The sequence below is a fragment of the Octopus bimaculoides genome, chromosome 2 (assembly GCF_046866305.1).
Source record: "Octopus bimaculoides isolate indiv1 chromosome 2, ASM4686630v1, whole genome shotgun sequence".
Taxonomy (NCBI): domain Eukaryota; kingdom Metazoa; phylum Mollusca; class Cephalopoda; order Octopoda; family Octopodidae; genus Octopus; species Octopus bimaculoides.
The window spans coordinates 177,790,506-177,812,639 of NC_142929.1; the positions used below are offsets into that span (position 1 = coordinate 177,790,506).

The window sequence follows — 22,134 nt, forward strand, 5'->3', positions numbered from 1 at the left end:
CTTAGCGGTTCGGCAAAAGACACCGATAGAATAAGTACTAGGCTTACAAAGAATAAGTCCTGGGGTCGATTAGCTCGACTAAAAGGCATTGCTCCAGCATGGCCGCAGTCAAATGACTGAAACAAGTAAAAGAGTAAAAGAGTACATATATATATATATATATACATATATATATATATATATATAGTCTTTCATTATTTGTTTCAGTCGTTAGACTACAGCCATGCTGGGGCACCACCTTGAAAGGTTTAGTGGAACAAATTACCCCCAGTACTTTTCTTACCTGTTTTAAGTTTGGTTCTAATTCTATCAGTCACTTTTTATTGAACCACTAAATATTACTATATTTAACTCACACTCCCTTTATATATTATGTGTGTGTGTGGTGTGTGTACATTATATACACACATACACACACATATATATCATATATATGTGTGTATATTATATGTATGCGTATAAGGTATTCGGCTCACAGCTGTAAGGTCATGAGTTCAGTTCCCTGCAGCGTGTTGTGTCCTTGGGCATGACACTTTTATTTCCTCTTACTCCAGTCCACTCAGATGGCAAAAATGAATTGTATCTGTATTTCAAAGGGCCAGCCTTCTCACAAACTGTATCATGCTGACTCTCCCTCAGAATTACATTAAGGATACACAACCATCCGCACATTAATGTCATAAACAGGCTTCATCAGATCAACTGGAACCCTCATTGTCATAACTGATGGAGTACCATTAGCATGTGTATGTGAATATATATATATATATATATATATATATATATATATATATATATAATGACCCCCAAAAATGAAGAAATATGAAGAAAAAACACAAGAAAAAACAACAATGTGCAGATGTGATACATGTAGAGTATTAGCAGATGCTCAGGGAAGGAAAGAAAGGTAGTTTTATGTTTCAAGCAAAGCTCTTCGTCAGAAACAGGAGACAGAGGAAAGTCCAAGAAGAAAGGAAGACGGAGGAAAAAAAATCGCAAACGATCCACATGTCATTACATTTTGTGCATATATATACATACACACACACACATATATATATATACATATATGTGCACATGTTTATCCCCAAGTATAACAACACACATACATATATATTTACAGACAGTATTGTGTTCAAAAGACCAGGGGAAATATCTTGAAAATGAAACAGAGACACACACAAAGGGTTCTATAGCCCTTTAGTTACTTTGCATCTTTGTAAATGTTCTCTTGCTGGAGTGCGCAGAAGTTATTGAAGTCACATTTGCTGTATGTATCTAAAGAAAATTTAACACCTATTAATCCGCAGTTACATAACTCAAACAGCCATTATACTAATGAGAAATAGATTACTTATTTGATACATTCAATTATATATATATATAAATGCATATGAAAATATGCAACATAACCAATCTTTGCAATGCAGTTCTTAAAATGCATTACTTGTTTGCTGAAGTATTGCATCCTATTTATTGACACACATGAAGCAATGTGCTAATTGCAAGTGCACTGAGGGCCTTTAGTGCAGCTTGACAGTTGTCACATAATCAATGAGATTAATTTTGATGCTGACAGGAAAGGATAAGCAGATTGTGCTTCTCAATACCATCAAAACAAATTGAGTTAGTAAACTAGATTTATTTAAAAAGAAAAAAAGTGGAGGACTCCAATTATGCAATGAAAATATTTAGCTAATCAGGTTGGCTCCTAAAAGACATTACAACTTTAGTTATATACTAAAAATATGACAAAATAGTTCATAGTTTGAACAAGAGTTTGAAAATAGAGCTAAGTTTCCCAATAAGCAAATTTAGTTTGTGACACAGGATCAAATTATGGTTCAGTAATTTCTTTTTTTTTTTTTCTTTTCTAACATATTTATACCATGATTCAGATTTGGAACTGTTTTGGTTTCCAAATATGAAATGTAACCAGTATTTTGTTATATCAGCAAAAATCTGTCTAATGGTCTTCTTTGTAAACAGGTAGAAATTTTTTTGAATCTAGTTAAAACAATTTATGCATTCCAAAATTGTTCATTGAAAATCAGTCAAGCTTTGAGCACAGCTTATAAAAAGGGTTAATGAACAGGCAGTCAAGACACAATCAGAGACAGAGGTGGACAAACAAACAGAAGAGAGATGCAGTCATGTGTAAAGTTAGGCTCAGTTCAAGATCAGTTGTTTTCAACAAGACCAATCAGTATGATTGATCATTCTGCAACACCCAATGACCAGACTACTACTGACTTATAAATCTTCCTTGGCATAAGACATTTGTAGATATTCACTCCCCCCCCCCCCCCCCCGTCTCTCTTTATCTCTTTCATCAACACACAATCACACAAGATATTACTAAATTATTAAGGCAAGCACAGTATTCTGTTACAGAAGCAGGCCACACAGATCTGGTCAATGGAAAAATGAAGATAACATAGATGATTATGAAGTATTATGAAGAGTTGACAAAAATGTAATACCTTGTATACCTTGATTAACACTGCTGTGTTCAAAGTCCAGATGTTTCACTCCTGTAAGTTATAACTGTAAATAGGGACAAAAGCAGCTCGCAAATGTAGGCAGATGCAACACTCAGTAAACTTGCAAGCAATACTGACTTCAAATGCCCTAACAGGCTTGAAAACTATAAAGCAAAATCTGCTCTAATTCTCAGTCAGAGATCAACGTTTCCATTGCCTCAATTTCTCCAGATATATAGGATATTGTTCTTATTATTAATTGCATGTGATAGTAGCTAACCTGAAACATAGCATTCTATATGAAATAACTCCTCACACACATAGCTACCACCAGGTATATATTTCATCTTATAACAAAAGGATCCATAATGATGGATAATGAAGATAAGTACAGGGAAGCTCCTACAGAGTGAATACTATTTTCTTTCACTTACCTGGATTATCTCAGATATCTTTGATAAAGGTACAGATGTCACTCTCCCATTTACATAGATTGATTACTTAGAAACTTTACATATTTTAGGCAAAGTAGGAAACTGATGATGTTTGAGCTGAGTAATTCAACAACAGTTTTACCTGGAGGCTGAGTTGATGTTATTTGGAAAATTATACGCAAAATAAGGTCTTCTTTAAGAAAAATTTTATTTTGCATATAATTTATTCATATTTTTAAAATGTTAGTCATGCTTGTTACGCCTACCAAAATTAATTTTTTAGTATCCTTTCACTGTATTGTAATGTTTAATTTTCGTGACCTCTACTGTAAAGCTAAGAAATTATCATAAATATTATTTTCAGCTACAGTGTACAGTGTATCATAAGGTAGTTATTTTCTCTGTACTCTGAGTTGATAGCATGGTGAGTGCTAGTTAGCCATTCAATCCTTCTGGGATGGACAAAAAAATAAATACTGGGGAGGTGACAGAGCAGATAAAATGACTACAAAATTCTCAAAACTCGGTGCCATGTTAATTAAGTTTTCATATGTTGAATGTTCAAATTCTGCTGGAGTGGAGAAAAAAAGTTTTCAGTCAAATACTGGGGTAGATACAATCAATTATATCCCTCCCTCAATGTGTAACTTATATTAGAAACATTTATATTATTCTGCTTGTCACAAAACATGTTCGAGTGTTACGCTTGTAATACCTTTGACTATGGAATGAAATCAAAGATATAATAGAAATCATAATTAACACATCGAAACAAGTTTGAGTGCTGTGCAAATACCTTAGCTATGGAACATAATCAAAACCTTTGATCTAATGAAACAATCTTATAAAGTATGTAAATGAGTCATCAAAACAGAAAATATATATATGTATTCTTTTATTGGTTACAATCATTTGACTGTGGTTATGCTGGAGGACCACACATTGTCAAACAAATCGACCCCAGGATAGATTTTGTATGTGGCAGATGCACATGAGCAATAAACACTGAAAATGTGCAGAAAACAACTTCTGCCACATTCCAGAGAGAAAAACTAGAAGTAGTTGATAGCTTCCGTTACCTAGGTGACCAAGTCAGTAGCAGGAGAGCGTGCGCTGAAAGTGTAGCTGCTAGCATAAGAATAGCCTGGGCAAAGTTCAGAGAGCTTTTACCTCTGCCTCTCGCTCAGAGTAAAAGGCAGACTGTATGACGCACGTGTACAAACAGCCATGCTACATGGCAGTGAAACACGGGCCGTGACTGCTGAAGATATGCGTAAGCTCGCAAGAAATGAAGCCAGTAAGCTCCGATGGATGTGCAATGTCAGTGTGCAGTACCTTGAGAGGAAAGTTGGACCTAAGAAGCATCAGTTGTGGTGTGCAAGAGAGACGATTGAGCTGGTATGGTCATGTGGCAAGATTGGATGAGGATAGCTGTGTGAAAAAGTGCCACACCCTAGCGGTTGAGGGAACCTGTGGAAAAGGTAGACCCAGGAAGACCTGGGATGAGGTGGTGAAGCATGACCTTCGAACATTGGGTTTCACCAAGGCAATGACTAGTGACCGAGACCTTTGGAAATATGCTGTGCTTGAGAAGACCCGGCAAGCCAAGTGAGACCATAATCTGTGGCCTCTGCCAGGGGTGTAGCCAGCTCACTTATTCGTACCGTTACTTCATTAGACACTAAACTCTGCTTGCGAAGACCTGTCAAGGCAAGTGAAATCGAAATCGGACCAGATTCAACGACTCCCATGCCAACCTTTCCTTCATTGGACACTAAATTGCTTGTGAAGACCTGTTGGGGTAAGTAAAATCAACTTGACCTCTGGCTCACAAGGATCTCGGTGAGCCAGAGGTCAAGTTCACGTTTGAAAACATCCACATCCACCCCATGAAGGCTCCTCAGATGCCTTGGCAGACAATTAAATAGCTGTTGATGTTATCAATAGTTGCCATTTCACAATGTGTGTCTTCGGGGTCAAAGAACCTATCTGGCACAGTCACTTGTAGCTTCCCCAGAGGTATGCTGAAAGCACTCTTGTATTGTGCATTCAGTAATTCACTGATCCTCTGGGGGTCCGCAGTTAGTGAGCTGTTGTCATCTAGTAGCGGCCCTATTTTGTAACGCTCTGAAGCAGATTCTCTCGCATATCTATAGAAGGCTTTAGGGTCCGCTTTAAAGTTTTTGATAGCCGTAGCTTCCTTTTCTGCTCTTTAATTTTCATGGGAAAGTTTGAGTGCGTTTTCAATCTCAAGCAAGGTGCATTTGAGGTGGATTCGTTTGAAATCTTTTAGATGTCCATTTAGACAGTTTGAGATTTTTGCTCTTCATCTCACTAGTACCCTCCTATCCCTGGGTATTATATCTTTTTCTTCACCCGTTGATTTGGTGTTCTCTTTGGAGTAAACTTACTTCAGGTATCATATATGGTTGCCATGAAGTTCTGTAGTTTCATGTCGATGCTTTCCCCAGAGAGGATGGTGGACCAGTTACATTTCAGGACCTGTTCCTCAATGCCCTTCCAGTCAGCTTTGTGGAAATTCAGGCTAAAGATGAGATGAGCGTTTCTAGTATCTTGTATGTCCATGGTCTTTTGTGGTCCATACAACATTAGTTCTATTAAATTATGGTCCGAAAAAAGCGTTGGTGTCACTTTCACATCTTGTATGAGTGCCAAGCTGTTTGTGAAACATAGGTACAGAATATTCTTTCCCCTTGTGGAGTGATGCACCATCTACTCCATAAAGAGTGCGTCAGTGAAGTCAAGCAAAGACTCTGCATCTAACTATCTATCTATCTATATATATATCTATCTATATATATATATCTGTAAAAGTATGTGACACTTATTCAGTAGCCATATTTTTACAGATAAATTCCTCTATTTGCATAATATCGAGGTCTCTTTCTTTCTTTTGTTGCCATTCATGTCAAATATATATATATATATATATATATATATATATACACACACACACACAATATGCACATTTATACACACACACACACATATAGATATATATTCTTGAATCTCTGCGAGTGCTGTAAACAATCATTCGTTGTTACAATATATAACAGAATATACATACATACATACATATATATATATATATATATATATACACAAATATATATATATATATAAATATATGTATGTATACACCCACACACACCCACACATACATATAGAATCAATAAATTTAGGCCATTTTATCGATTTATTTGAAGAAAACGTCCAACAAAATTTGAATAAAAAAAATACAACGGTAACAGTTACAAGAGACCAAGTCCGCTTAAAAGATCAAAAGGGAAGATCAAAAGCGATCAATAATGACAAATTGATTTACTCGTAAAATATACATGTCGTTTATGTGTTCTAAAAAATAAAGTCAACGCTTTCATGCCTTCACTCAAGACACATACACAAACGTGTCTTTGTTTGTCTGTGTGTCGATCTCAAAATTTCCTAGAAAAATTCTGCTTCATCTATATATTTAGATTCGCTTGACTGATGCACAAGCGCACCGATCCATACAAACACACAACCTAATAAACGCGCGCGTACGTGCACCTCTCTCTCTCTCTACACACACACACACATACACGAGCTAACAAGATTATGCACAAACACACAGACATGGAAAGCAATAAAATCTACATGCATTCAGACATACACATGAACGGCTATAAAATTCAAATGCGTTAGATCACACACCATCTACACAGATGGAATTAAATGGGTACATACATGAACATACACATACGCACAGAAGCATAGCTACATACAAATATACATACACCAGATAATAACGCACAAAAGTATAATCGAATGCATAAACATGCGTACAAACTAACCCAAATGAACACACGTAAACGCGCGCGCATACACACGAACACACACGCACGCACCCATGCGCGCATACACACGAACACACACGCACGCACCCATGCGCGCGTTTGTAAAAATATAGAGAGGTCATGTCCCTTAACAGTTATTATTATTCAACATCTGGGTTATATGAGGTAGGAGAGGAGGGAGCGAGTGGAATGGGAGAGCCGAACATAAAGAAATAGAGTGGGGAGTAGTAAGAGATGGTTGAAAAGAGAAATATAGAAAAAAAAGAAACACACACACACACAAAAAAGAAACGTAAGGATAGAGATAGAAAGTGATTGGGTATGGGAGGTTATACAGAAAAAGAATCAAGATAGAAAACAAGGGGAAAGAAAGAGGAAAGAGTTAGAGAGAGTGGAAACGGGGAAACCAAGAGCTAGAAAAATGAAAGAATTGGCGACGAACACACGCACACACACACGCACTGGCGATAGCGGATCACCGTCGTTCGACGATGAGGATTGAGTTGTTCGATCAACTGAATTACCTGCTCCTGAATTCGGTTGGGCGTGGTTGAGCATTCTACAACCTTAAGATAATCCAGCGGCAGAATAAACATACAAAATGTCTATGTACAGCCTTTTTATTTTTATTTCTTTTTAAATTACAGCTGGGATGCACCCGATAAGTTTCGATATAGTTTCACTCACAAGATTAGATCAACCCGAAGCCATAGAAAATGACATTTGCCCAACAAGCTACACAAGGGTATCGGACCCGGGACCTGCTAGTTGCGAAGAGAGGTTCTTAACCATTCAGTTACACTGCACCTACTACATATGCACTATGTGTGTGTCTGTGTGTCAAGAACGTGAAGGGTTGAAAATGTGTTTAAATTTATGTATGTATATATATATATATATATATATATATATATATATATATATATAAGGCGGTGTTCCAGCATGACTGCAGTCAAATAAAAGAATAAAGAATATATATATATATATATATATATTGTTTGTTTTTATGTTCATGAATAACCCTTTCTACTATAGGTACAAGGTCTGAAATCTGTAGCAAGGGGCCAGTCGATTATATCGACCCCAATACACAACTGGTACTAATTTTATTGACCCCGAAAAGATAAAAGGCAAAATCGACCTCGGTGGAATTTGAACTCAGAACGTAAAAACGGACGAAATGCCGCTAAGCATTTTGCCCGGCGTGTTAACGATTCTGCCAGCTCGCTGCAATTTTATGTTCGGTTATAATAGTTTCAAATTTTGGCACAAGACTAGCAAATTTTGGGGAGGGACTGAGTCGATTTAATCGACCCGGGCGGCATTTGAACTCAGAACATAACGTTGGAAGAAATGATTCTGCCAGCTCGCCACCTTATGTTCAGTTATAATGAAAACAATTTTACATTAATCTGATGGGTTGCTCAATATTTTTATTCTCTACAGTACAAATTTATTATTTTTAAACAATAAACAGTCTGACGATGGCATAGATGGCCGAAACTTCGAAGTCACTGTCAACAATATTGTTTAAGAATAATACAGACAGATCGATCAGACTGACAAACATACGGTGGCGGAACTTGAGGCAATCCAGTACCACTACACAAAGAAAATTGAATCGGTGAAACAGATGAGCTATTAGGAGAGGCTAAAAGAATTGAAGCTCCATGTCCTAGAGAAAAGACGTGAAAAACATGCAGTGATATACATGAGAAGATCCTGGAAGGTTTTGCTCCCAACTTTGAAACTTTCAAGCTATCCCAACCACCGAACAGGACACTGTGTAGTACTAAAGATCCTGTCTTCATCTAGAATAAGGACTCAGTACTGTGATAGTTAAGGTTTCAAGGGTCCACAACTGTTCACAATTCTGTCAAACAACATCAGAGATTTGCGAGGTGTAGATGTGAAGGTTTTCAAAGAGCGTCTGGACAAATTTTAATCTGAGATATCAGATCAATTCGCATCGGGACAGGAGGCACAATCAAGAGCAGCTATGTCCAACTCGCTACCTCACCAGAAGCAATACAGAACAGAAACCCAATCACACTAAAAGGTGGTGCCCCAGCGTGGCCTCAGCCTCTGGCTGAAACCAGTAAAAGATACCATATATATATATATATATATATATATATATATATATATCCCTTTGTTTCTCCCTCTACCACTCTCTCTCTTCCCTTTACACCGGCATGGTCACATGCTTCCGGTCAATAATCCTTTCCTTCCTTGGCTATCGCCGAGCAAACGCACGAACAACTTCGTCCCTTTCAAGTTCGTGCTTCACAGCGTTCATACACACATAATTTTTCTCGTCTGGCCGTAAAGCCTTTTCTGTTTGGTTTCCTGTCTTGTTTTTTTGTCCGCCACTACATTCCTTTTAAGACTGACACATGTACGCTACTTTTACGAGTTGGTTTTAAAAATCAGATCCACCCTAATCTTATCCAAAAATGTTGATTGACTGATTTTATATTTTCAACTGTTTCTAGATTTTGTCTATTGGTGGATAATCTCATTTGTTCGAATTTCATGTGTGCGCGTGTGTATATGTTTATATACATATACAAACATTATATATATATATATATATATATATATATGTATATATATATGTATATAAACATATACACACGCGCACACATGAAATTGGAACAAATGAGATTATCCACCAATAGACAAAATCTAGAAACAGTTGAAAATATAAAATTAGTCAATCAACATTTTTGGATAAGATTAGGGTGGATCTGATTTTTAAAACCAACTCGTAAAAGTAGCGTACATGTGTCAGTCTTATAAGACTGCCTCAGCGGAGCAAATCTACTCAGCAATTTATAGAGAAATAGAAAAGTGTGAAGCTGATTACGAGTATTAACAATATGGTTCCGATGAACTGAGATTATCCGAGCAATTTGAAAACAAAGTCTCGCTCAACCTTATTAAAATATAAAAAAGCAACAGCGATAATTTCAGTGATATTGGTTAATGGAAATGGGACCTTTAAAGGTCTGTAACGTTTATATTATAAATTTCTTCCCCACCCCAAATGGTCGTGATTTTGGTAATTAGCTTGGGAAACCACAACTGTATAAATTTTCAATAAAATCGAGGCAAAAGTATAAAGCCAAAAGATCCTCCAAAATGTTTGGGATAATATGGAAAATAAAGATTAAAGTGAATCCAATTTTTTAAAACTAACTACTGGGTAAAAGCAACGGACATCATAATGTTCTAGTTCGGAAAAGCAGGTGAAATAACCTCGTAATTTAAATTCATTCAATATAGAATGCAATGGACAGTATGCGTGATTTTTTGGCAAGGTAGTGATAACTCCGGACATGTTTTTATATTATTAGACTTCATCATCAAAGCATATTCTATTGTTGGTGCCAGATCTAAGAATAACTAGAGAAGATATAGGATCTTCGTCAATTAACACTGATAACTTAAAAGTATTTTTCTTTTGGGTAGTCACAAGTTTCAAAGAAAGGTAGAGGAATAAAAAAAAAAATGTAAAATGTGAGAACACGGGGACTCAAATTTTAAACTCCTCTCGTTACATATTCTATATATACTTTATGTATGGCACCGATGAGCAGAAATAGCTCATTTCGAGACGATCCAGCTAGTTGGGCTTTGAAGTATAGACTTTTTAAAAACTCTCTACGTCTTTGAAGGGATCTTTTTTGGATGAAATACGGTAGCCTAAAAGCGTTTAACAACATACATTAAGTATGTAACATTGATAATATATTTTCTATATTTAATCTTGACATTGTTTTAACATGTAAAGAAATAAAATAAGCTATTTAAAAAGAAAAATATACATGAAGAAGATATAAATCTTCGCAAGCTCTGATATATGTACCCAAGCATTCATGCATGTTGATAATGAACATCGAATTCTTTTCCCTCTTCTTTGAGCCTGTAAAGAAATTAAAGCTCATCTTTGCAGAAGATAATGTTGAAAACACAAGGGTAATTTCGTTTTAATTTTCCTTCCATTAATGTGTTTCAAATTTATTGACATTATATTTTGATGTATATATCAAAATCTGTACAATAAATAATTTTTTTCTGAAATGTCCACGTTTCGAGTTAATCCAAACGCAGATTTTTCAAGACTTAATTTAGATTTACTTGCTCGTCTTCGACTTTTTCTTTAATGTACACTGACTATCTGGCGCTAACATTGAATTCTGAAGGAGCAGCAGATGTTGTAAAGTCATGTAAGCCGTAAGTACCAGGCCACAAATGTTGCAGTTCGATAATTACCTGTCTACCGCGAGCAGCACTGCTTCTTTGTATCAAGACAACGTTCGCAATATTACGGTGTCTGTACGTCTATAACATAGACACACGGACGTCAACAAATAAATGCATGCATGCATACATACATACATACATACAGGCACTCCGTCGGTTACGACGGTGAGTTCCAGAGTTGATTCGATTAACGGAGCAGCCTGCTTGTGAAATTAACGTGCAAGTGACAGGAGCTCTCCACAGACACACCTACCCTTAATGTAGTTCTCAGGGAGATTCAGCGTGGTATATAGAATGTGACAAGACCGGCTCTTTTTTTAGCCAGCTGAGTGGAGTGGAGCAACGTGAAATAAGTGCCTTGCTCAAGTACACAACGCACTGCCAGGTATTGACATCACGACGATACGATCTTGAGCCGAATAACACACACACACACACACATACATACATACATACATACATGCCAGAGTGTTGATGAATTGGCACAAAAAAAACTTTAAGAGTGCTCAAGACAAGTTTGTGGTTGATGTTCTCTAACAATATATTTTTATGAGTAAAACTTGAAATTAATTCATACCTAATATTCACACAGCTCGCCAGGTTTCCCACAATGTATCGAATAAAATAGAAATTGTAATAATGCAAGTTTTCAAGTAAAAATTTGCTTCTATTTTCAATCGTTATTCCTTTTAGTTTTGTTCAGCGCTCAGCGAAATTCCACGTCACGTGACTCAATCTTCTACTTTTCAAGGATTTCCTCCCATTCACACGCCACTATGACAATAACCGGCATATGCGCTGGTTAGGGGAGTGCCATTCAAAAATTCACGTTTTTAAACAATTTTATTACTAATTAGGGCGGTGAGCTGGCAAAAAAACGTTAGCACGCCGTCTGTCTTTACGCTCAGAGTTCAAATTCCGCTGAGGTCGACTTTTCCTTTCATTTTGGAGTCGATAAAATAAGTACCAGTTGAACATAGGGGGCCAATGTAATCGACTTACTCCTCATCTGAAATTGCTAGCCTTATGCCAAAATTTGAAACCATTAATATTATTATTATGTGGCGAGCTGACAGACTCGTTAGCACGCCTGGCCAAATGCTCAGCGGCATTTCATCCGTTTTTACGTTGAGTTCAAACTCTGCCGAGATTGAGTTGTCCTTTCGGGGTCGATAAAGTAAGTACCCGTTGACGTAATCGACTAGCCCTCTCACCCAAATTTGCAGGCCCTGTAGTAGAAAAGATTTTTCTTATTATTTATTTTTATTACATCGGCGAGCTAGCAGAATCGCTAGCACGCCGATCCGACTTCACATTTCATCCTGGCGTCAATGTAATCGATTGCCTAGAAATTTCAGTAGAGATTATAAATTATTATAATAAATAATCTTTATCAGATTTCAGCTGTGTAAATTTTGGTTCGCTTCGTATCATTACGAGGAGATAAATAGAGCACTGAGAAACATGCAGGAAGCGTGGAAAGAAGAAGAAGAAGAAGAATTAAAAAAAAAAAATAGAATTGCAAGGTAGGGAGAACTGAAAACGTAAAATCAAGGCAAGTTATCGTTTAGCCCCAAGCTAAGCCTGATCGAACCAGCCGTGACCATCAGCTTTTTTTGTAATATCTAAGACTGCATCAGTCAATGTGTCCCCTTTTATTAAACCGACAGGGAGATTTAACTGCAACATCTAGCAGGCAAGCGACCACGTAGTTGTTATAGTTGTTACCCTGGCTCGATGACGATTTGAAGAAAGATTTATTTATTCATGTATTTTTTTTATTTATTTATTTATTCTGGAGATAAGACATACCACTGACTAGACACAATAGCAGACGAACAAACAGAAAATATCGAGTTGAAGGAAGGGGGGCGATTGTTTTCACACACTTTCTTTGATAGGGAACAATAATGGTGATGGAGGTGACAGTGTATGAGCCGAAAGGAAGGAGACAGTCCTAATTTATTTATTTAACTGTTTGTTCGTCTACTTATATCATCATGTGTCTAGTCAGTTTGCCTTATCGCTATCTATATTTGTCGGTCTTTTATGTTAGATTCAATCATTATGCCAGGTCACTTAATAACGTGATGGCTACACGATCACGTTTTTACTCCAACATTCATTGATTAGCTAACAAACTGGTTGGTTGCTTTCGTAGACACATACCACCAATATGCGAACGGGGATGCTCGAACGGCTTGAAATAGCAACCAAATTTCCCTCAAATTAGACCCTACCTTTTTTCTTTTTTTTTTTATTAAGTGACCCGGCATAATGATTGAATCTAACATAAAAGACCGACAAATATAGATAGCGATAAGGCAAACTGACTAGACACATGATGATATAAGTAGACGAACAAACAGTTAAATAAATAAATTAGGACTGTCGCCTTCCTTTCGGCTCATACACTGTCACCTCCAAAAAGACTTTAAATAATATGATCCTAGATACATTGCATTTAAACAAAAAAATGGTTCGGTCACGGCTGGAATGCTTCATCTGATGGATCAGAGATGACAGGGTTGAATAAGGAACAGTGCAAGCAGGGATACGATCGATGTGCCTACCACCCTTCTGCACCCCGACCAATATTTTACATAAACGGAATAAATATTTGAGTTAACATTAAATCAAAACTATCGAATTGAAAAGAGAATATTCTCTTGACCCTGTATTTGAACGAAATTTTTCACTATTATTTATAGCCACCAAATATGAAAGAGAATTTTGTTGCTATGAGATATAATCAACGTATTTCTATTGGATTTGGATTTTCGTATAAACAGCACTTTATCTAGCATATGACATGCTGAACAAAGCAGAGCAACGGATTCAGTATGGAAATAACTTCGTTATAAAAGCATAATTTGGATATATATATATATATATATATATATATATATATATATATTTATATATATATATATATATATATATATATATATATATATATATATATATATATATATATATATATATATATATATATATATATATATATATGCTTAGCATTAAAGTAAAACGAAAATATCCCAATTATATCATTTCTGAGGAACCTGAGCAGACACAAACAAAATAAAATGATGGAAATTGATAAAATAAATATCAATCCAACTGCATCCACTCTTTCACAAATATGTAACATTTATAACAATGTAAGAAATCATTAATTTATTAATATGCAGAAGTAAAGGTATATTGCTCGTAGCCTGCCTTAAGCTCTTCTAGCCAAGGGGATATGGATAGTTTCATTGAGAGAGATTAGTGAGCTTGACAATCAGTATTGAAAACTTCTTGCAGCTTAGTGGAATTTAGTGACTGAATAATAATAAATGGGAAAGAGGGAGATAGTGATAAAAGGATATGGTACTGGGGAAGAAGAATTTTGCAAGCTGTTAAGCACCAGGATTTTAGTAGTGATACTCAGTGGATTTGTGCCAGGATATGTTATAAGGAAGAAGCAGATGCTGCATTAAATAAATTTCAGAAGTGAAAACAGCATGCAAGCTTGGAGGTGAGCACAACAAAACTACAATAACAAATGCAGGGACCTCTGTCATTTAGGGTCGACCATTTATCTGCATCTGTAAGCACAGGCCTGGGCAAGGTTCTTTTGTTCAAGACTGGTGGTTGCTGATGCATATTAGCCTATCCTCTTCACACTACTGATATCATTCAAAAGAAAAGTCACTGCCGGCCAATACAGTTGGCATTAATACCATCACAGACATTTCTAGCAGAATACAAAAGACCAGAATGGACACTATGGAGCATCTGTTCCAGCCCTCTAATGGTTCTACCAATTGAGTACTCTGGATTGGTAATTTTTCATCGACCTGAACAGCGGAAAGCAAAGTTGACCTTGGCAGGATTTCGACTAAGGGAGTTAGAATACTCTCAGACATTCTTTGCAATACTCTAACAACTTTGCCAACTTGCTGCCTTACAAAAACAGAATGGTAAATACAAACAGGTTTAACATACTAAAAATTTAATAACAGTAAAAAAATGCATGAACAAGCATTATCATATTTCAGTCTTTATCTGCTTCCGGGTTTTTTTTTTTTTTCAGTATACAGACACTGTAAAATTAGAAGCAGATAAAAAGTAAAAGAACTTGAGCCAATGATCCAGGATGTTCAGAAACCCTTTCATTTGAAGTAAATATATTGATATGCATGTCCTTAGTGCATGGATATAGCTACATACTTACATATGTATATGTGTATATAGGTGTGTGTGTGTGTGTGTACACATCTGTCATCTAAAAAGCAAGAAAAAGACTTATGTAACTGAAGGAAAATGCAAAGAAGTAAAATGGGACAAGGAGAAGCAAAAAAGAGGGAGAAATGGAAAAAGAAAGGGGAAAGATATGTAATAAGGACTGAAGAAGTGGGTGATACACCCTCAATTTGGTTATTTCACTGCTGCATATATATTCATATGTGTGTGTGTGTGTGTGTGATCACACATGGGTTAACTTACATGCCATGTTGTCTTTGTTTGATATGAAGATTGGCTGATTGATTAGTTAGTTATCATATTAAGCCAGTTGTTCGGTGCCAATAGAGCATAGTTAGAAGGATGTTATATTAACTATTTATACGACTGGTTGGTCAATGGATGTATCTAGAAATAAGATTGGTTAAAGCAACAGCCAAAAGGAAGGAAAAAAAAATTGAAGAATTTCTCATCTGCTATGCAAAATTGTGGTTGTGTTATAAATTGATGTTTTGGAAGTAGTTTGAAGAGACTCTTGCAAGGAGCAAATAAATGAATTTAGGCCATCGAAGTAGACATATTTCTGTGAGTTATTTGCAGCCTTTAGATTTACACATACTGAGAACATGTGACTAGGTGGAATTAGTAAAAAAAATTTAAAAAGTGCTGAAGAGTGTATAGACACAAGCAGGGTTGCCAGATCAATTTCATAAAAACCAGCATAGAAAATAGCTGATTGTGTTAAAAAGTAACACAAAATGAAAATTTTGCTGATAAATTAATATATAAAGATTGCTTGCAAGTTAGTTCTAATTTATTAAGTTGATAATTTGATAGGATTTTAGTTTTTTTTTAAATTAAAATTTTAAACCAAATTATAAAATTAGCAGTGTGCAGTCCTGAAAGTTAGTTTAATACACCACTTATAGTCCAATCTCACACCCTGAATGCTAGCAGCATCAGGTGTTGTTGTCATTCATAGAAGGAAAATGGTCGAGTAAATATGTTGATATATCCAACCCATGCTAGCATGGAAAGCGGACGTTAAACGATTAAGAGTTCAAATTCACTGCATGTGTTTTCTCTGTGTTATTAGGCGAATATAAGTCAGATGATCTGGAAACCTTATTTTCAACATATTAGCATCCAACCAAAAACGAAATTTATCTTTTTTTTAACCCTTGAGCAGCAGAAACCGTCAATTGATGTTGCATTAGTGAACAGTGGACATCATTAATTGATGCTTCAAAAATTTTACACAGATTCAGCCATCATCAACTGATACCTGAGTGTCTTCTTCACCAAATACACGTAAGCATAAGGGGCCCTTATCGATGGGAGAAATCAAGGTGCAAATGAAGAAGTTTTTTCTTGACTTTCCTTCCTCATAAGATGAGGTACATGATGATGATGATGCTCTAGATGACACAGAACAAATTAATGCTTCAGCTAGATCTGGATGGAAAAAGTGTGCCAACTTTTTTCCATAATTTTAATAACAAAATATTAAACTAAGGAACTTAATGTTTCTTTTATTTCCTTTTTGTCTTTCTTTTTATAATCTAAGAGTTAAAATATCATTTTCATAGTTTGCAGAATTGTTTTAAGTGAAAATAAGTATAAAAATTGCCCTTATGTATAAAGTACCTGCAATAAAAAGGTTTTTTTTGCTTGATGCAACTCTTTTCTGACATTTAAGGGTTAAAAAAAAAACTTTCTTGGGGTTAAAAAGCATTTACATAATTTCACAGACACAAACTCAGAAATTTTTAGTTCAAATCTAGTGTAAATATTTTGTTGCTAATCTGGGCAGTAAACTTTTTCCTACATGTGCATCAGTTCATCATCATTGTTTAACGTCCGTTTTCCATGCTGGCATGGGTTGAACAGTTTGACTGAGCCGTAGACTGTACCAGGCTCCAGTCTGATCTGGCAAGTTTTCTACAGCTGGATGCCCTTCCTAACGCCAACCACTCCAAGAGTGTAGTGGGCACTTTTTACATGTCACAGGCATGGGAGCCAGTCAGGTGGCACTGGCATCGACCACGTTCATATGGTGCTTTTTACATGTCACTGGCACGGGAGCCAGTTGGGAGACACTGGCATCGACCATGTTCGGATGGTGCTTTTTACATGTCACCAGCATGTCACCGGCACTGGCTAATGATGGGTTTCAAGATGATAAGTTATGTTACAACTTGTCATAAGACTGGTTGGCCTAGTAGAAGACACTTGCTCAAAGAGCCATGCAGTGATATTGAACCTGAGAATATGTAGTTGCAATGCAAACTAAGTAAACACGCAGCCATGCCTGCATCATTTTTCCCCATGAGGTCGACTTTGCCTTTCATCCTTTCAGGGTCGATAAATTAAATACCAGTTTCATACTGGGTTGATCTAATTGACTGGCCCCCTCCCCAAGAATTTCAGGCCTTGCATGGGTTACTCTCTTTACTCTTTTACTTGTTTCAGTCATTTGACTGTGGCCATGCTGGAGCACCGCCTTTAGTCGAGCAAATCGACCCCGGGACTTATTCTTTGTAAGCCTAGTACTTATTCTATCGGTCCCTTTTTGCCGAACCGCTAAGTGACGGGGACATAAACACACCAGCATCAGTTGTCAAGCAATGCTAGGAGGACAAACATAGACACACAAACACACACACACACATATATATATATATATATATATATATATACGACGGGCTTCTTTCAGTTTCCATCTACCAAATCCACTCACAAGGCTTTGGTCGGCCCGAGGCTATAGTAGAAGACTGAACCCGGAACTATGTGGTTGGTAAGCAAGCTACTTACCACATAGCCACTGAGAGAAAAATTGGGTATAAAGTAAAAAAGGTATCAGATCTAGTGTGTAAGAGAGAAAACTGTGCTGGTTTGGTCATGTGGTGCACATGGATGAGGACTAGAGTAGAAAAGAATATATTTTTCTCCAATTTCTTCCTTTTTAACATTTCATCAGTTTTTTTTTTTCTTTCTTTTACAAAAAAATATTTTATTGCTTTGCTTAAGAAGATACGCAAGTGGAGGTTGTAAACTATTAAAGAGAAAACTAGAACTGAAAAATAGAACTTCTCTTCATATCTGCTGGTCCATATGACTAGATGGTTTTCAGCTGTGAATGAGTTAGTTGGAACAGAATGTAGGTCAAACATAGACCACCACATTCATCAGTCTGTAGTAGCCTAATAGAGAACTTCTTAATATCTATAACACTATTGGAAAAATATATGTTCTTCAATGTTTAAGCAGTGTGTGTTATGTATAATATGACCATAATTGTGTGTGTGTGAGGGTGTGCATTAGTACAACCATTAGCAGATTCAGCAGTAACAGAAACTGTGTAGTTCATTAATGTGTATGGCAGTGATGTGTAAATGAGTAGTGTGTGTTTGTGTGTGCCTACACATTACCAGAAAAAAAAAATGCTCTTCTTATAAACTACATATATATACATTCAACATGTAAACAAAAAAAAATGCGTTCATGTTTTCTTTTATGTATATGTGTACATGTGTGTCAATAAAACCAAGTGATGTGTAGCATTTTATGGTTATTGATGAAGTTTTATAATATTGTTATTGATATATTTTTTCCTTTCTTTAGTTTTAAACTCAGACATCCAAAATGAGGCATTCTGTTTTTTTATACCATGGGGTACATCGATGAACAGAAATAAAATCAGATATTTTGAGAGGCCATCAAACAAGAGGTAGATGGTTGAGTAGGGTCTCAGCCCAGTACACACATACATATATATATGTGAAAGCAACATATAATATATAAGTGGTTAATGTTAGAAAGGACATCCAGCCTTAGAAACCATAACAAAGCTGACATTGGGAGCATGGCATAGCCATGCAGCTCACCATATACTGCCAAACTATCCAACTTGTGCCAGTGTGGAAAACAAACATTAAATGATGATGATAACAATGATCTTTTATATATATATATATATATATATATATATATATATATATATATATATATATATATATATATATATATTTAGAGAGAGAGGGAGACAGAGAAAGAAATAACAAACAGTAAATGTGTGCTATTCAAAACTTTATAGAACAAGCATGCATTACAGTAAAATGCCAAAATAATTACAAGTAGAGACATTATACAATCATGCATTTCACCTCATCTTTCAAACACTCCACACTCTAGCCTATCCTGAGTTTGGTACCTTGCGTCTTGCTATATTGGATACCAGAGTGGAATGCAGAGCCCACAACTGAGCCTGATTGTGGTTGCATGTCACACTTTACTATGCCTTCCATTTTTGAGACGTGTGTGTGTGTGTGTGTGTGTGATATCATCATTATCATTTAACATCTGTTTTCCATGTTGGCATGAGTTGGATGGCTTGACAGGAGCTGGCAAAGCCAAGGCCTGGTGGTGCCCCAGCATGGCCGCAGTCAAATGACTGAAACAAGTAAAGAGAGTATATATATATATATATATATATATATATATATATATATATATACTAGCAGCTAAGCCCAGTTTCACCTGGTCGGTTTGGATGATGTAACTGTAAAACCTACTCTGTGTAAGCATTCAACTTGTTTGGGCACACTTATGTTAAAAAACAATTTTAGAATTACTTTTTTCTGTCAAAACGCTAAAAATAACTGACCAAACAAAAACAAAAAAAACAACCAAGATTCAACCAAATCAAAAAATAAACCCAAATATCAAGCAAACAAAGATGAACCATCCCACTTCCTGACGATTGGGCTATCCATGATTTTCTTACATCTAGCCCAGGCCTGTGCAAAACTGGAGAGGACATGAAATGTAAAAACCAGACTGAATTAGTTTATGCACAACTCCATTGTCTCCTGAGACAAAAGGATGCCAACAAATTGGGTTAAAAAACCTTTTGGATACAAAAAATCAAAAGCTGCCCATGGGACTTGAACCTACATCTTCTGTAAACATGACAGACATTCTACCATTGGACTAAAGCACACTTTTAAATTTCTCTATTTTGGAAACTTTATTCTGACCATAAAAAGCACAATAAAGAGTGTGAGTTCATTGCTGTAGGTGACAGAGACAATGTAATCATTGCAAATGTTTCTTTTTCATACACTACTTTATTCTGAGAGCCTCCAAATGAGTAGTGGCCATTGCAAAATTTGAATTTCACCAAAAAGCTGACAGGTAATGAAGTGACTATTGAAGAAAAAAAAAAACTGGGTAGACTTTTGAAGTGTAGATACCAAGACAAAAGATAAAGTGATGGCATACAGGGTAGGGGCTCTCTCTCTGCATTTTTTGTTTATTTTAAGTCTTAAAAATGTAATACATGAGCTTGACATTGATAGGATCTGAGGTCACAGCTGTGCAGTATCAAATTAGATACAGCAAAGCTAGATATCCTACACAATCACATCATTCATATTTTTCACACAGAATTATGATCAGTCCAGTCTCTAGTCACATTCAGATAAATATATGGTGTTAATACTTTTGACTATTACATCACAGTCTGTAAGAGGTAAATAACAGACGAATTTTAAGAATATTTAAACTCCTGAAGCATATGTATTGTCTGGGCCATTCTTATTTGCCCCCATAGTTTGGAATATCATTTCTGCTCATGGTTTACAATCCAAATGCTACTAAAAATAAATGCATGTCTGAGATATGAAAAGAAGTCTTAAATTGCATACCCTTATGCTCAAATTCCTGTACACTAATATGGAGCTACTGAACTGCTGCACACTTTTGTTTATTAGAATACCTCACAAAATATGCATTCCATATAGAGATTCATATTTAACCTCAGGTGACAACTGAACATTACAACAATGTATCAGTAACTGTGCAATATTGCTACCATGTGCCTTTAATAGAAAAAAGCCATGGGAGGTTATTTCAAATGCATTTTAGTCAGGTCATGAAAAAAAGTTCTTGTAATGCAATTTTTTTTCTTTTCTTTTTATTATTCATTGTATATATATATATATATATATATGTGTGTGTGTGTGTGCATTGAATATAAAATGCCAATTCTTTCCAAATTGTAATGATCCATAAGTCCTGCTGCTTATCTCTAGTTTTTGTAGTGTTATAAAGATGAATAAACTCCTTCTGGGTAAAGTGCTGGTCTGTTACAGGCATTTTCTCCACTTGCACCCCACAAAAGAAGCTTAATTCAGCACAGCAAGTTAATGTACCACTCTATACTTGCTTGAATATGATTTATTTGTTTGAAAAATTGCTTTTTACAACTGCATACCCTTCTTACTGACAGCCTCTCGGCTTTAGAGTATATATAGAACTTGCGTTTTGTTCTCCTGGACAAACCAAATGAAGAAGAGCTCGATACTTTTCTCAGGATATTACACAATGACAGTAGTAAAGTCTAAACTTATGAAAATGTTGCCAGTATTCCAGCAAACAGATGTCTTTCCACAGCAATAATTTAGCTCTTGTCTGTGAACAAGTTTATATAAGAGAGATTATAGAATCAATATCCCTTCATATACAAGGTTCCTTTTTGGTTTTGTAATTCATATGTAAGGCAAGGTTGTATCACTTGTTTTGCATTTCAAACAACCCTTATTGTATATTTCTGATACAACAGCAGAATGTCTCTAATATTCTAGTTAGGTTAGGTTCTCATATATATATATATATATATATATATATATATATATATATATACATATATATATATGATAAATGTTGCCTCATTTTTGTCATGAAAGTTTATACATCAGGGATGATGGGACACTTGTTGTTTTCAGGAGACTAAGTATGGAACTTTCAATCAATTCCCACAAACATTAAATGTAAGTAAAATGAAACAGTCATCTTAAAACT

The 22,134-nt window shown here is 35.8% G+C and overlaps 1 protein-coding gene across 15 annotated transcripts in view; it reads right to left on the bottom strand.

Annotated features, from left to right (window-relative positions):
- LOC106882686 (vitamin D3 receptor) overlaps window positions 1-22,134 on the bottom strand; it is an 886,520-nt gene that overhangs the window by 404,277 nt on the left and 460,109 nt on the right. The window contains exon 1 of one of the 15 annotated variants that reach the window (XM_052965748.2): window positions 11,621-13,842. The exons of 13 other annotated variants lie outside the window; for them this stretch is intronic. The gene's annotated coding sequence lies outside the window, so the exon portion shown is untranslated. Of the gene's footprint in view, window positions 1-11,052; window positions 11,508-11,620; window positions 13,843-22,134 lie in introns of those variants that run through there. One more of the 15 variants, XM_052965749.2, reaches the window with a different exon arrangement.